A 16,356-nucleotide genomic window follows, 5' to 3' on the forward strand; every position below is an offset into this window, starting at 1 on the left:
ACTTAGTAGGCGACCGAAAACCTCAGATGATGTGTCCTGGCCTATAATACCATCTGATTATTTCATTATGATACATTATCGTTTCCTGCCTACCAGCATCTTAAAGAAGATATTTTATGGCGTGTAAGCCTCACGTGGGTCTGTCTTCTATCTATTTGTTTGAGCTGCAGTTACTTAAAATTCTGTAGAAACTCTTCTTGTCCTCATCACTCTGCAAAGAAGAAATATGGAAATACATCTTCACGATCCTGCACAACAGATGAAGAAGTAGCTTTGAGCACGTTATTTATTGAAATGTTTCTCTCTTTACCATATACCTATATCCCACCACAATTTCTGTCTTCCCAGGTGGTTAGCAGGCACACGCAAATTGAATGACAGTGAAGGAGTACATATTTTTTCGATGGTTGTTGCTGTTGTCCCAAGTCGTGGTTTGATGCAGCTTTCCACAGTAGTGTATCATATGCAGCACTCTTCGCCTCTGCATATTGTAACCTATATCATCCTGAACGTGTTTATTGTAGTCCAACCTTGGGCTCTCTGTTTAATTGTTACCCCGCGCGTCTACTTCTTTTACCAAGTTGACAATTCTTTGTCGCATCAGGATGTGTCCTAACGACCTACCCCTTCTTTTTGTCGAATTGTAATATAATTTTTTTCCTCCATTTTGTTCAGTACTTCTCCATTAGTTATCCGATCTACCCATTTATTCTTCAATAACTTCTGTAGCAGCACAATTCATACACTCCACATAAATACAAAACTTTCAGCAAAGTCATACTAATACTTTGTAATTAATGTAAGCAAATATCTCTTTTTCAGGAACACTTTTCTTGGTGTTGTCGGACTCCATTTTCTATCCTCCCAACTTGCACCATTTTCAGTCATTTGCCGCATAAACAGGAAAACGTATCTAATAATTTTGTAAGGATCCCACTAAATTGCCGGTTGGATCGTTGTATTGAGAGCCGTCACTATTTGTGCGATTTATTTAGTTGCCGCCTTCTATAACTGGGCGAGAAGATTACATTTATCGGAAGCAGAAAGATCAGTGCATGAAGGTCTCTTTTCCTGTACACTGATTTTAAATGCAGAGGAATTTCTTGCCTAGACAGAGTATGAGCGGCGCTCTTTAATTTTTTTATTCGATATAGAGTTTATAAATTTCGTGAATTTGGAGGGGGTCCGGCTGTCGTGAGTTCTTTGCGAAGGGCGCATCGGACACGGGAGACATCTCCGTCCCACTGCATACTCTGTTAGCCAACCTGGGGCAGGGCACCTCTCTGGGACAATAATAGGCACTAGTTACACCTACCAAAGGTGGTTCCAGTCGAGGGTGAAAGAGAAATCTTTTGACGTCACTTTGGCAAGCCGCCAGACAACAGTTAAGCATTGTCTTTGTCCATTTTCTCTGTGTTCACTAACCGTGGGAGCAAATGATCACACTGACAGAACCACAGGCACATAGACACAGGCAACAGAGCATGCACAATGTCGGCACTAGTACAGTGTATATCCACGTTTCGCAGCAATGCAGGCTGCTATTCTCCCATGGAGACGATCGTAGAGATGCTGGATGTAGTCCTGTGGAACGGCTTGCCATGCCATTTCCACCTGGCGCCTCAGTTGGACCAGCGATCGTGCTGGACGTGCAGACCGCGTGAGACGACGCTTCATCCAGTCCCAAACATGCTCAATGGGGGACAGATCCGGAGATCTTGCTGGCCAGGGTAGTTGACTTACACCTTCTAGAGCACGTTGGGTGGCACGGGATACATGCGGACGTGCATTGTCCTGTTGGAACAGCAAGTTCCCTTGCCGGTCTAGGAATGGTAGAACGATGGGTTCGATGACGGTTTGGATGTACCGTGCACTATTCAGTGTCCCCTCGACGATCACCAGTGGTGTACGGCCAGTGTAGGAGATCGCTCCCCACACCATGATGCCGGGTGTTGGCCCTGTGTGCCTCGGTCGTATGCAGTCCTGATTGTGGCGCTCACCTGCACGGCGCCAAACACGCATACGACCATCATTGGCACCAAGGCAGTAGCAACTCTCATCGCTGAAGACGACACGTCTCCATTCGTCCCTCCATTCACGCCTGTCGCGACACCACTGGAGGCGGGCTGCACGATGTTGGGGCGTGAGCGGAAGACGGCCTAACGGTGTGCGGGACCGTAGCCCAGCTTCATGGAGACGGTTGCGAATGGTCCTCGCCGATACCCCAGGAGCAACAGTGTGCCTAATTTGCTGGGAAGTGGCGGTTCGGTCGCCTACGGCACTGCGTAGGATCCTACGGTCTTGGCGTGCATCGGTGCGTCGCTGCGGTCCGGTCCCAGGTCGACGGGCACGTGCACCTTCCGCCGACCACTGGCGACAACATCGATGTACTGTGGAGACCTCACGCCCCACGTGTTGAGCAATTCGGCGGTACGTCCACCCGGCCTCCCGCATGCCCACTATACGCCCTCGCTCAAAGTCCGTCAACTGCACGTACGGTTCACGTCCACGCTGTCGCGGCATGCCACCAGTGTTAAAGACTGCGATGGAGCTCCGTATGCCACGGCAAACTGGCTGACACTGACGGCGGCGGTGCACAAATGCTGCGCAGCTAGCGCCATTCGACGGCCAACACCGCGGTTCCTGGTGTGTCCGCTGTGCCGTGCGTGTGATCATTGCTTGTACAGCCCTCTCGCAGTGTCCGGAGCAAGTATGGTGGGTCTGACACACCGGTGTCAATGTGTTCTTTTTTCCATTTCCAGGAGTGTAGTTCCAGCGAAAGGTGTTTTCCAAGAACAGGCTGAATTCCTCCGACAAGTTCGGCACCAGGTTTTTGGAGCACAAAGAGGCGCTCGCTGTCTTTTTTCCACTATCGTCAATCTCTCTCTGGTCTTAACTAGCAATTTTCCATTCGAGTTTGTAGCAGCAGAGGTCAGGATTTATGCTTCTCCTCACCCTAATGGACAATCACAAGCTCTGTCATCCAATTGGCGCCGTAATTGTTCTTGCTACGCCGTTGGCCAGCCTTGAAAAGACACGTTTGTTAGGTAGAGCCAACGTGGAATTCTAAATAAAAGGCATTTTGTCTTTAGTTAAGACGGACTTGGAAATGGGGCATAAGGACGGTAGGTGCGATGATATGAGGAGCAGATGACCTCAGCTTATCACAGGACATTCTGTGTTGCGGATACTTTTCAGAATAGAAGTTACAGGCTTGCAGACTATGTCCATTTGCCAAACTATTGCATAGTATCATATCCGCCATTTCACTTGTCGTGTAGTAGGATTCCACTGCCAACAAGTGGTGGAAGAGAGAAAATGCAAATGCACTACACCATTAGCACGTATAAACAGTGCAATAACAGTAAACACATAAATGAATCCGCCTCTGGATGACGGTAAAACACCTTTCTTTGAACACCCCATGTACCTTTTCCGGAAACGCACTACATTTGCTATAATTACATTTAAAGCCTACCTGATAAAAGCATAGTGAATAAATTTCTGAGGATATGCAGATGATCTGGGTTAATTCTTCTCCAGATGCCGTAGGACTACTATGAGGTTGAGGCATTTCTTTCTTCGATGCACAAACCATTTTCTCATATCGAGTGCCACAGACACAAATTTGTTAAAAGGCTACTCCATTTTCCACTTTGGCTGTTACCCAATCGCTGTTATTTGTATCACACGATTAGATGATTTCAGCGCTGTGTCATTTTCAAGTACTGCTGATATTTTGGTAATCATACACCGCCTACCTGTGTAGATGTACATCAGTGAGGGTGTATCATTTTAAAACGTAAACGCTGCCATGCCGTACAACAGTCGGAACATTTGCTTCTCATCAATAATTTCAAAACCATTATTGCTGAAGTGGCATACGTACACAAAAGTAAAAGTTCACAGTACGTACTACAGAACAATGCTCTGCGCAAATTGATTCAACTCTGCCCCGTCTACAGTTAACAATTAAAATATATACCGACGAAGAGCCACCACTGCCCAGTTGATCGCATCTTTCGATATTTGCTGGTGACATGGTGCATCAGGCTCACGTATTTCTAAGAGAGTTTAAAACCATCATCGTATATGTATTTAACCTCGCATACATAAATACGTTCAGGGTTACATCATTTGATATGGTAAGTCATTTTGTAAGAATGAAGACAAACTTTTAAAAACAAACATTTTAAAGCTGTGAATTTTAAATCTTTCATAAACTTGGCGAAGTTGTAAGTTGTCATGTAATTAAAGATTATCTGGACATTCACTTCCTTCAGTCGCACCGCTCTATTTTATCACATATTCGGTTTCAGTTATAGGAAAACCTTACAGTACTTTACATTCATTATATAAACTCGCTATCTTTTAGCATCTACGTGTATCTCTGCTTCCTTGAGTGCGTTCCACAACTGTTGCTTTCTAGCTTATATTCAGTATATGTAATGTTTTGCTGGCCACTGAGAGTGTGGGAAGTCTCTTTCAAATTTGTTACGAGACTGGAACTATTGCTCTGACTCAGCCTATTGTTTTCCTTAAACTTGGTGTTGAAATTACATGTTGTCTGACCCATACAAAACTTCTGGTCCCCAGGCCTTGACAAGATGTCTAGTTTGTTGTTAGTGTGCCACATGCACCTATCCTGTGTGCGTTATCAAGGGAATATTTCCTGGTGGAAATGAAAGACCTTGAAAAAACTTGCTGCATGTGTAGAGAGGTCAAAATAATGCAAGAGCATAGCACACCTCGAAAGGTAATTGGGTATATTAGGTTTAGAGCGACTATTTTCAAAACCATTATATATGTAAAATGTGTTCATAAAGTAGTGGAGTTGTAATTAATGTCCTTCAGAACTGTATAATCAACTTTTATAATAATTCTAAATCTTGCAAAATAATCCAATACCATTAATTAATTTTGTTATAACATAAATTAAAGAAGCTTTCCATGTGTAATAAAGCTTGTTTGAGTGTTTTCAATGTAATTAATTAAAATATCCAATCATACATCACTATCCCAATAGTTTATTTTAGTTATGTTTGTTGTGTGTTAAAACTGCTATTTTACAGTTTTGTGTTCACGTATCTTTCTTGTTTTTTAGCTTACTGTTTCACACATTTGTATTTTTTCAATTGAAAATAATAAGTAACTCATTATTTTTCAATTGAAAATAATAAGTAACTCATTATTATCATACAAAATCATTACACTAAAGATAACCTGCAAAGCAATGTTTCACACCTAACATTTTTTACACCATGCCCGTAATAGAAACGAAATTTCTTCACATCATATGCACAATAGACAACACACATAGAACAAAATTCAGCAAGGTTTCAAACTGTGGCAAGTGATCCTATAAATGTCCTTATTTGTATCAGGCATATTTCAGTACACCATAAAATTTTGGTGAACTAGTGACTGCAGCTCTTATTTATATTGTTTCACAAGTGGTGATGCACTGTATGGTGTGGAGACCTGGACATTGAGGAAGGAAGGAGAAAGCAGATTGGAAGCACTAGAGACGTGGATATGGAGAAGAATGGAAAAAGTCAAATGGGAAGCCCGAGTAAGGAATGAAGAAGTATTAAGAAGAGTTGGAGAAGAAAGAAACATGATGAAAGTCATCAGAAAGAGAAAACGGAACTGGACTGGTCATGGTTTGAGGAGGGACTGTTTATTGAAGGAAGGAATAGGGTGGTGGAGGGAAAAAGGGGAAGTGGAAAAAGAAGATCTCATATTCTCGAAAATATCAAAGGAGACAAATATTGAGAAATGAAAAGTTTGGCTATGGACAGACAAAAGTGGAAGCAGCTTAACCCGTGGCAAGACGTGCAGTAACGCAGAATACTATACTATACTGCTACTACTAGTGGAGATTGACATCATAATCGTTCAGCAGAACTAGATCTGAAAATCTTTGCACGAAGTTGTTCGTACATGGAAAGGTGTGTATGATACATAAATGAACCTTTCCTGCTGAGCCTTTTGGAATCACCAGATGAACAAGTTCCTTGTCTTCATGAGTGATGGTAAAAACTTTTTTTTCACACTGACCACATACTCTTTCATAGTTTCAACGGAAAGTGATGGACAATTTAAACTGATAGTTTGAGAATCTCTTTTGAAAACCCAGTTGTTCTTGTGATGGCATCAAAATCTGGCAAACTAACAGCTCACCTGCTAGAGAAGAATGCTGAAGACTAGATGAGTAGATCACATAACTAATGAGGAGGTATTGAATAGAATTGGGGAGGAGTTTGTGGCACAACTTGACAAGAAGAAGGGACCGGTTGGTAGGACACGTTCTGAGGCATCAAGGGATCACAAATTTAGCATTGGAGGGCAGCGTGGAGGGTAAAAATCGTAGAGGGAGACCAAGAGATGAATACACTAAGCAGATTCAGAAGGATGTAGGTTGCAGTAAGTACTGGGAGATGAAGAAACTTGCACAGGATAAAGTAGCATGGAGAGCTGCATCAAACCAGTCTCAGGACTGAAGACAACAACAGCAAGAACAACAACAACAACAGATCACCTCGTTAAAAGGTTTTTGACAGAAGTTTTCACTCCCAGTAAAGGAGAGAAAATCAGTATTATTGTTAGATTCTTGGGGTGGGTTACGTAAAAGAACCGTTTTGAGTGACATACATGATGACCAGGAACTTGTTAATCTGGTAATCCCAAAAGGCTCCGTAGAATAGGTGCATCCTCCAGATGTATATGGCATCCTATGTTGGAAGGAAGTTGTGAGATTTTCGGATTGAGTTCTGCCGAATGTTTATGATAGCAGTCTCCACCTGATAAACAAAATAGCTGCTGTCATTAGTACACAACTTCTGTTCACCGAGGTTCCCCAATCAGGGTATTTAGAGGATTATCCAACGGCAGTTTACGAATCATTCTCCATTTTATTTTTTGTGTTTTGTTATGTTTTGTGTGTTTTATGTCAAGAAATTTAGTTTATTTTGTATGCATAGTGTAAAGAAACGTTATGTTTAAACACTTCTTTACTGATTACAATAATGTAAATGATTTTGTATCATTTTATTATTTTCAGTTGATGAAATATACATATGTGAAACGGTAAACCAAAAAAAAAAAAAAAAAAGAAATAAAGAAAACTGAGTGTAAAATGCAAAATAACTATTTCAATATGATACAAAGAATTAAAATAAATCATTACAATATAATATATTTTGACATATTTTAATAAATTATGTTGAAATTACTCTGACAGCACATTGTGTACAGCTCATTTTCCGAAGTGGTATTTCAGACACAGCCTTTATTACACGTGGATAACTGTGTCATGATAGCTCTTTTAATTTATGTTGTAACAAAAGATTTTATTTTTCAAAAATAATTAATGATGGTGGGGTATTTTGCAAGATTTAGAATTAATGCAAAAAGTTGATTATACAGTTTTGGAGAACGTTAATTACAATTCAATTTACATATGAAACACATTCTTTATATATTATAGTTCCAACGATAGTCTGTCTGAACTATATGTTGCAAATTATATTTTGATGCCTGTTTTATGCCTTAAAAGTGAAATTGTGTGAAAACAAAGACGTACATAATCCATTATTTTGATCCCTTTACTTATATGCCACCTTTCATCAAGATCATTTATTTAGGCCTGGAAATGCTCCCCTGTCAGTACAGAAGACGATTTTTGCTTTAGACTTTTAAGAAAAAATGAGTTCTGTTCAGAATTTATCAATAGCAAGTACTCTAGCTAGAGTAATTTCCGTGCCATATGACGCTCTACTTTCATTTATCTGTGAAATTCCCAGTACTTATCTATCTCATGGCTTTCAAATGGACCGGCAATCACCTGATGCAGTACGAACTGAAAATGCTACTTTCTGTGCATGTTTGTGTGACACGACTTTATTATGGATTATGGCATGAGGTGTACTTCTCTTACCATAAATACCAAATTTATGTAGTTGACAAACAGTCGTAATTTTAACATCTGTGAAACTTGTACTTTCGTTGGTCACATTTTACGCTGTAAATTTAATCCCATTATTTAAGCTATTAGTTCGAGATTCCTTTTCGGTAACATCGTTTTGGGTTCCGTCCAGTGACACCAAGGTGTCATTCACATAAGAAGGTAATGTAGTACTTTATTAGATATCTACTTACATTTTCTAAAAAAACGTTCATGCTTCGCTGATAGACAGCCCCCCCCCCCCCCTCCCCAAATAGAAACCCCATTTGATTGAGAATATATTTCGTCTTTGTATTTGAAGTAACTGTATTATAAATTGTGATACTTCCTTCAACTCCTATATTTCTGTCTGGCTTAATTTTTTGTATTTAACTACATTGTTCTTTCTCGAATTGGAATGTATTTTAGAGGTTGGAAATGCCGAATGGTACTAGTTTCGAAGCTCTTGATAACGGCCGAGGAGCAGGCTGAACTTTTTGTAAACTTACTTTAACTCTTCTATAAGCCCCTTCAGGATCTGGACGTTCCACAACCATGCGGTTTTTTTCCCCGTCAAACTCCGCAGAGGCGGAGATTTTAATTGTGTTTTGCGTCCTGTGGATCAGATCCCTAATATTAATTTCAGTGAGGAACCAGACGATTTGGTGTTTTCTTCCCAAATACGCGGTGGGTGAATCTGTCTATTCCACTCATTCTTTTTGTGGACAGCTGGTAGCGATAGACGTCATACATACTTGTTTCGCCGATCACTGTGCTGCAACTTTTAATCATGTGCCGGAACCAGTAACACTGTATCGCCTGTCTCGGATGTTGAACGCATCCTTTTTAAAGGAGCTTTCCGTCGATATTATTGTTCGGGGGCTTTGGGCCCGCAGCTTGCGTTCGTAGGGCCGTTATCGTTCTGTTACGGAATGCTGCTCAGGGAATGTCTAACCTTTTCTCCGGAAAGCGTTAATGCGTTAGGGAGCTGAGAGCGTGAGGGATCTCCTTCGGACCCAGAAATTTTATTCCTGTGACAACTTTATGACAGGACCAGACACGTTTTCTTACGAATTATGCGTGTACGCCATATTAAGGCGAAGCTTCTTCAGTTAAGGCGACAACAAATGGAAAGACAGGGTGGTATCGAAACCCTACTCCTTCCTGCATAATGAACACGTCGAAAAAGAGCATGTATCACGTCCGTTCAGCACACCGATCGTCACGTACTGACATCCCAACGGGACATTTCCAGAGCGATCTAAAATTACTTTACCGACCTTTATGACGTTCCTGCTACTGATACGGTTGTCCGTGATGCATTTCTTCCTCTCCTGGATTGCGTAGTTACTCACGCATTAAATGATGAATTTCTAAGTGACTTTACGCTCGATGATATACATATCGCCGTATTGTTGGTTCGCCATCGGAAAATTGGCGGGACTAGACTGTATTCCTAAGGAATTTTATGTATATTTCTGGCCTCTTATAGGTAATACCATTGAAAATTATGTGATACGGGGGACTTGGTTCCTGACCCATTCAAGATTGGTAAAATGGTTCTAATTCCGAAGACGACCGGACGTCCAGACATTGATCACACTACTTAATTTCGATTACAAAACCGTCGCCAGGGAGGTTAACAGGCGTTTTTAGATACTTCTGGAGACAATACTGGCTGTTCGCCAAAGCTGTGTGCCTGGACGCACGAGTCAGATTTCTTTTGTTGTCATACGTCAGAATTTTGTATCTACACAGCGAGTGTACTAATGTATGAAAGCTTAGCTTTCCACTTAGCGCGCAAACGGACAAAACATCTGAACTGTCTTCTCAAGCCCAGGGTGTCAGACAGACATTCTAAATAAATATGACCCTGGCCCTGTAAGGCAGCTAACATCAGGTGCGGGTTGTAACAAAAATAATTAGAAATGCTGCTGTCACGTACCCAGAATGTATGAATTAATAGAAGTGGAAGTTTGGGGTCTATTCTAGAAAGAGAAAACAGCTATTCACTTTTTATTCTACATATAATTTATCAACTGTTGCTTTCAAGGGGCAAGTGATAAACAACAACCATGTTCAATTACTTTTCACATTCACTAACAAGATATTTAAGTCCTGAATATATTTAAATGACGATTATTAAGATCGTTATCTCTACATATGAAAATTTTGATCACAGGAAAGAATGACTATTAGAAACCCTCATTAGCTCATTTGAATCTACGTTGTCATAGCTGTTCAATGCACTGAGTTCGTGGAGCATAAATTTATTTTTGAATCGATGAAAAAAATCTTTCATGTACACAATGTAAGGGTAGGTTAGTATCCAAGCTTTTGCTATTCAATGGTCAATGCGTACGCAAGTTGGAGTGAGGAAACGCTGGACTCAACATTTACTGTGACCTAATGCGTGATGGTTTTTTACCAAGCGGCATCTGCAACGGTGTTGTCTCCGTGCTGGATCTGAAACGCTAATTCCCCACTCTGGCCTTGACTGAATTCACTCAGTCGCAACTTTCCCGAGTTCTATAGAACTTACTCTTTCCCTAGTCGAAATAACAGCTATTGCACACTCGCTATGGGTTGGAGCAACGTGCGCAAATTCTTTGCCTGCTAAAATTCACAAAGGAATAATTAACTTCTGCTTTGCTGTCTGTCGCCGGGCGCGGTGACCGAGCGGTTGTAGGCGCTTCAGGACGGAACCGCGCGACTGGTACGGTCGCAGGTTCGAATCCTGCCTCGGGCATGGATGTGTGTGATGTCCTTAGGTTACTTAGGTTCTACGTTCTAGGGGACTGATGACCTCAGATGTTAAGTCCCGTAGTGCTTAGAGCCATTTGCTGCCTGTCGCCACGACACGTGAAGCGTATCGTCCTCACTTTGCGGAAAGCAAAGCTCTCAACGCCCTCACTTATTTCCACACATTTGTGCGGTCTGCCGTGAGATGAGAGAGAGAGAGAGAGAGAGAGAGAGAGAGAGAGATATTTTAGGTCTCAAAATGGTTTTATATAATGGGGATCTCCCCTCCATATTGCGTCTGCGTCGCCAAGTATGGCTTCAGCCAATCACCATCTCGCTAGAGGTGAATAAACATTTTTATTTTTCTTGCTGGGGCGCAGCCTAGCCCTGTTCATGATGTGCAGCCACTTACCCTCGGTCTGCGCCTTATTTGCGTTAAAAGTAATAGTGTATTGTTCTGTGCTTATCCCTTTCTGCTCTGAATCTCGCCGTTCTCTTGCTAAATGGGAGTTCTACGATATCATTAACCACCTGCTCGGTTCGTCTCCAAAATGCGTTTCACTTTAACTTGATAGTTGCATGCCATTGTCCACATAGCTTTGTTAGTTTTCGGTTCATGAAATTAATTGAAATTGCCTTTTGTTGATATAATCATTATTTTCTGAGGATCTCATTGTATTGTGTATTGTCCTGTCGTTATGGATCAAGCATATGTAAGCTCCGTAAAATCCAGACGCCTTACATAGTCTAATGCCAGGAAGTTGTCTTGGTGGATGCAGAGTACTCCGTCTCTGGAGTCCTGCTTATTATTGGTTTTAATATGGCATTTGACCGGGTCAGTCATGGTTTCTTTAATGCAGGTGCTTAAGGCGAACGGTCTCAGTCATTCAGCATGGCAGGTATTATCCAATCTGGTATTCACGCATTTGCCGTAGTGAATGGACAACTTACTCCAGAGATCACCATCCGATAGGGCTTATGGCCAGGGAGCCCCCTGGCTTGTACTTAGAACCTCCATGTGGCTTGTACTTAGAACCTCCGCTACGCCGTATTTCTGATCAATTATTTGGCTGGAAGATATTAGGAGAAAAATTCTCGATACGAGCGTACGCGGATAATGTTATGCTATTGCTACGCCATGTCGATGACGTATGCTTGCTCAAGGACATATTGGATTTCCTTTTGTTCTCACTCTGCGGTCCGCAGTAGCGAACAGAAATGTATCCTATTACTCCTGTAGGGTTTTCAATACGTTTTCATTCCGTGGGCAGCGGTGGTTGCTCGACAGAAATCGTAGGGGATTATCGTGGCTCGCTGCCCGATGAAACTGGCTGCACTCAGTTGGCAGGAGGTGATGAACAGAATTCAAGGGGCCGTTCGTAAACACGAACGCCGTTCCCCTAGTCTTCTTCACAAAGTGCGGATCTCATATCCTATATTTTCAGCAAAGTGTGCCTATATTGCACAATTATTCTCGCTCCCCGAGACTATGGCAAGCAACTCGATGCAGTTATCCGGTCGTTTCCTTTGGAAAAGTCACATTTTTCGATTTCGATATGAAGTAGTTGCGAGACACCGTATCCTTGGAAGATTGGGACTTCCCAATATCAAAGTGACAGCTTAAATATTGTTTATACGGCGCAACGTTTTAACGGCTACTCGAGCAACTCATTCTATCACATCGCTCTTGTTTACGTTGTCTTCGACCGGCCACTCTGACTCCCCCTGCCGATGTTGGCCGGATCAGTTCTAAATTTCGGCACTTACGTGAATTTTGTACTATAATAAATTTTCTGGGAGCTGACATTTTATCGATGAAACACTTTACCACTAGATTTCTGCTTTCTCCGCAGTTGAAATGGCCGTGAATTTGACATCCTGGAAAATAGTGTGGTTTCACGTTAGTCTTCCTATCCTCCCGGTGAAAGCTGGCCGGCCGCTGTGGCCGAGCGGTTCTATGGGCTTCAGTATGGAACCGCGCGACCGCTTCGGTCGCAGGTTCGAATCCCGCCTCCGGCATGGGTGTGTTTGATGTCTTTAGGTTAGTTAGGTTTAAGTAGTTCTAGGGGACTGATGACCTCGGATGTTAAGTCCCATAGTGCTCAGTGCCATTTCAACCATTTGATGAAAGTCGCCTCGTCGTCGTATAGGGTCGTTGACAATCTGATCCCGAGCAATGAACGCCTCCATCGAATTTGTCGTAGTGCGACTGATCTTTGTGACAATGTTATCAACCTGACACGTTACCACACAGGCTTGTCTCTTGAAGACTGGATTCGCCGACAGGTATACTCTGCTGAAGCTGCTTTCTCGGTAGAACTTCTTCTGTGTCTTACCCACGGACGAAGACTAATGAGATACGTACGGTTCCTCGGACACTGACAATGTAGTCGGGTGTGACAACGATCCGGACCCCCTCGTTTTTCACCAATATGTGGTGACCGCTCATTGGAAGTGGCAGAGACTTCGCCGGCCGCGGTGGCCGAGCGGTTCTAGGCGCTACTAACTGGAACCGCGCTTCCGCTACGGTCGCAGGTTCGAATCCTACCTCGGGCATCGATGTGTGTGATGCCCTTACATTAGTTAGGTTTAATTAGTTGTAAGTTCTAGGGGACTGATGACCTCAGAAGTTAAGTCCCATAGTGCTCAGAGCCATTTGAACCATTTTTGTAATGGAGCGTGCTGTAAATAAACAACAGTGCTTTATCTGACTTATATTTAAGAAAAGAAGGAAACATATCGACACTCCCTGCCGATGATGTTATGACTCGTGCCGTAGCAGATTGTTACCCTACACAATATTTTGGGAAGAAAATCGGCTGTGGTCTATTGAAAGATGTGATTGTGAAGTTCCCCTGAACGGTTTTATAAAACCTAATGGAAATATTTATCGAGATTGGCGAACGGAAATTCAAAGCACACTATATTCGAACCCGACTTTAGAGTGAGAACATTATCTAGAAATGATGACCTACTTCTTTAGGAACATTAATTTTACACATGAGATAGCAGTTAGCGAAAACTATAGTTGACTTGTAGAAATTACGGGAATGGAGATTTAGTTACTGCGAACATTCTAGTTATGGCGATGGGGATTAGTTACTTCGAGCATTGTATCACGCTCACCTCGACGGTAAAGTTAGCGGGAGGGAAGCAGTATTTTTTCGGGCGACCATTATAGCTTTCGTGGTACTCTTGGTGTAACGAGGAATCCATTGGTTATCGACATGTTGAATAGCCTAAGAGGACCCGCAGTTAGTGGGATTAATAGCCGCACAAGACGGGAATTGCGCGTGCGACCCGGGGGCGTGCTAGGAATGGAGAAGTAGCGAATGCATCGAACCGGGAACAAAGAAGAGCGCTGTTAAACTCCTGCGGACAATAGCACTTAATCTCATCCTCTCAGGAATAGCTTGGAAAAACGCGTCTATAAGAAGTTACTGTTCAACGGGTACCACAACATTTTTATTTTCTTTATGTTAAATTTATCAAATTTAAGAGTTTACCTAGTTAATTCTCCACGCAGTTATCTGATGTACCACTGTTTTCAGTACATAGTATCAGAATTGAGTCCTAACACAGGAATACGCAAGGGAAACGTGGACAGTTTCGTATTTGCGTCGACTCTCTTCTCTTTACCTACCAGTGAAGTTTGATTTCTCAGGGGAATGGTCACCTGGTACATTCGCTTGCCATTCTCATAGCAGATAACGAATTTTAGAATAGCGATGAAATTGAGGTAAACCTACCGCGCCTGTTTCGTCCGTGAGAGAGAGAGAGAGAGAGAGAGAGAGAGAGAGGTATTACGTCATTTTCAAAGACAAATGTTTAATTTCATTACTATGAATCAGTAAAAAGTAGTCCAAATGGATACATAGTATTTGGTCAACATTTCTTTGCAACAAGCTAGTGCAAACTTGTTGTGAAGGAATGTCGATCAGATACTTTATATCCATTTGGACAAGTTTTTGCTGACTCCTAGTAATGTCATTAAGAGTTACCTTGGAAACTGACGAAATTTGTCCATTTCCCACTCTTCGTTTGCGTAGGATAATTGAGAGACTAACTTTTCATCAAATTACTGATTATGTTTTATTAATTACCCCTATAAAAGTCAAGTTTTTTTTTTTTTTTTTTTTTTTTTTTTTTTTTTTTTTTTTTGCAGATGCAGATCTCACTCTGATCAGTTTTATAGCGCAACTGTCCATTCCCACTTTTCATTTGGCTCTGAAAGGTCGTCTTTCTGCGCTCCGCTCAAATATTTGACCAAAGATGGTGGAGGAATTTCTGGTCTGGTGAGTCATTCATTATACAAATCTTGAATGAGTGACAAGAAATTTCTTCACCATTTCTTCACGCAAGAGTTATATTCCCATGATACATGAAACTGCAACGAAAGCAGCAAGCGTCACTTCATTACAGAGAATATTCTTACTTTCTTCACATCTAAATCTTTACCTTATTGTTTCCCAGTACTTTTTCTGACGCTTGCGCCCGCTTGATCTTGAATTGACCACTTAAGAGAAATTTGATTACCATACGTTAATTCTTGGCATACTCCAACTTAGAAACTAATAAACACCTGTAAGTAACACATGGTTTCTTCACTTGTATAAGTACGACATAACTTCTGCAACTATCGACACACAGCTCCGGGATTATTTAAACGTTAACATCATTGGCAATTTTGGAGGATGCTTAGGTCAGTTTTCTTTGACGCCAGCAGGACCCGATATGCAGTTCACCAAATTAAGTTTTCCTAGCCCTCGCCGTTATTGATGTAGTAGCAACACATGCCTTAGACATATACTTATTCGCAGGTACCAATAACAGAAGCAGACTTTAGCACCTAGATTTGCGCGTGTCTGTTTTATGTAGCACTATTCGAGAATTTAACGTATTTTGCAACTATTGCTATACAGAGCGTAAATTTTGAGTTGACCCAGCAGAATAACTCGAAAAATAAGCTTTACACGAAAAAATGGGTAGAATCCTAAGTTGATTATTTTTCAGGGGGACATCTCTGGTGCTAAAATTAGCCCGTCACCCCAGCCCCATGGGTTGGGGTGGGAGGCAACTTTAAAATTAAATTTTTTTATTGCAGAATCAGATTCTACATAAAAAACTACGTACATTCTGACTTAAACATTTGTTTTGATTCTTGGTAGTTGGCACTGTAGTTCAAGAAAATCCATGCTCTCATTTTTGCGTGGAAAATGGTTACGGATAAATAAAAAATACTTATTTACTTTGTAAATTTTGATTCGCTAAAACTAAAACTCTCTCTCTCTCCCAATAGGGTGGGATTTGAAGGAGAGGACCACGAAACAAACAAAACTTATACGAATCTGTGGAAAAAATTATTATGTTGGTCAACATTTGCAAAACTAATCCCTCTCTCTGAAACCCCACCCTATGAGGAGAGGGTAGGGTTTTCGTTTTAGCGAATCAAAATTTACGAAGTAAATAAGTTTTTTTATTTATCCGTAACCGTTTTCCACGCAAAAGTGAGAACATGGATTTTCTTGATTTACAGCGTCAACTGCCAAGAATCAAAACGTTTAAGACAAAATGTACGTAGTTTTTTATGTAGAATCTGATTCTGCAATAAAAAATGGGGGTTCCTGTTTGAAATTTTAAAATTGCCTCTCATACCACCCCCAGGGGGC

General features: G+C 41.6%; 1 protein-coding gene across 1 annotated transcript in view; it reads left to right on the top strand.

Moving 5' to 3' along the window:
* LOC126417138 (neuropeptide FF receptor 2-like) overlaps window positions 1–16,356 on the top strand; it is a 477,663-nt gene that overhangs the window by 458,961 nt on the left and 2,346 nt on the right. The window lies entirely within an intron of this gene.

This window comes from Schistocerca serialis, chromosome 8 (genome assembly GCF_023864345.2).
Source record: "Schistocerca serialis cubense isolate TAMUIC-IGC-003099 chromosome 8, iqSchSeri2.2, whole genome shotgun sequence".
NCBI lineage: Eukaryota > Metazoa > Arthropoda > Insecta > Orthoptera > Acrididae > Schistocerca > Schistocerca serialis.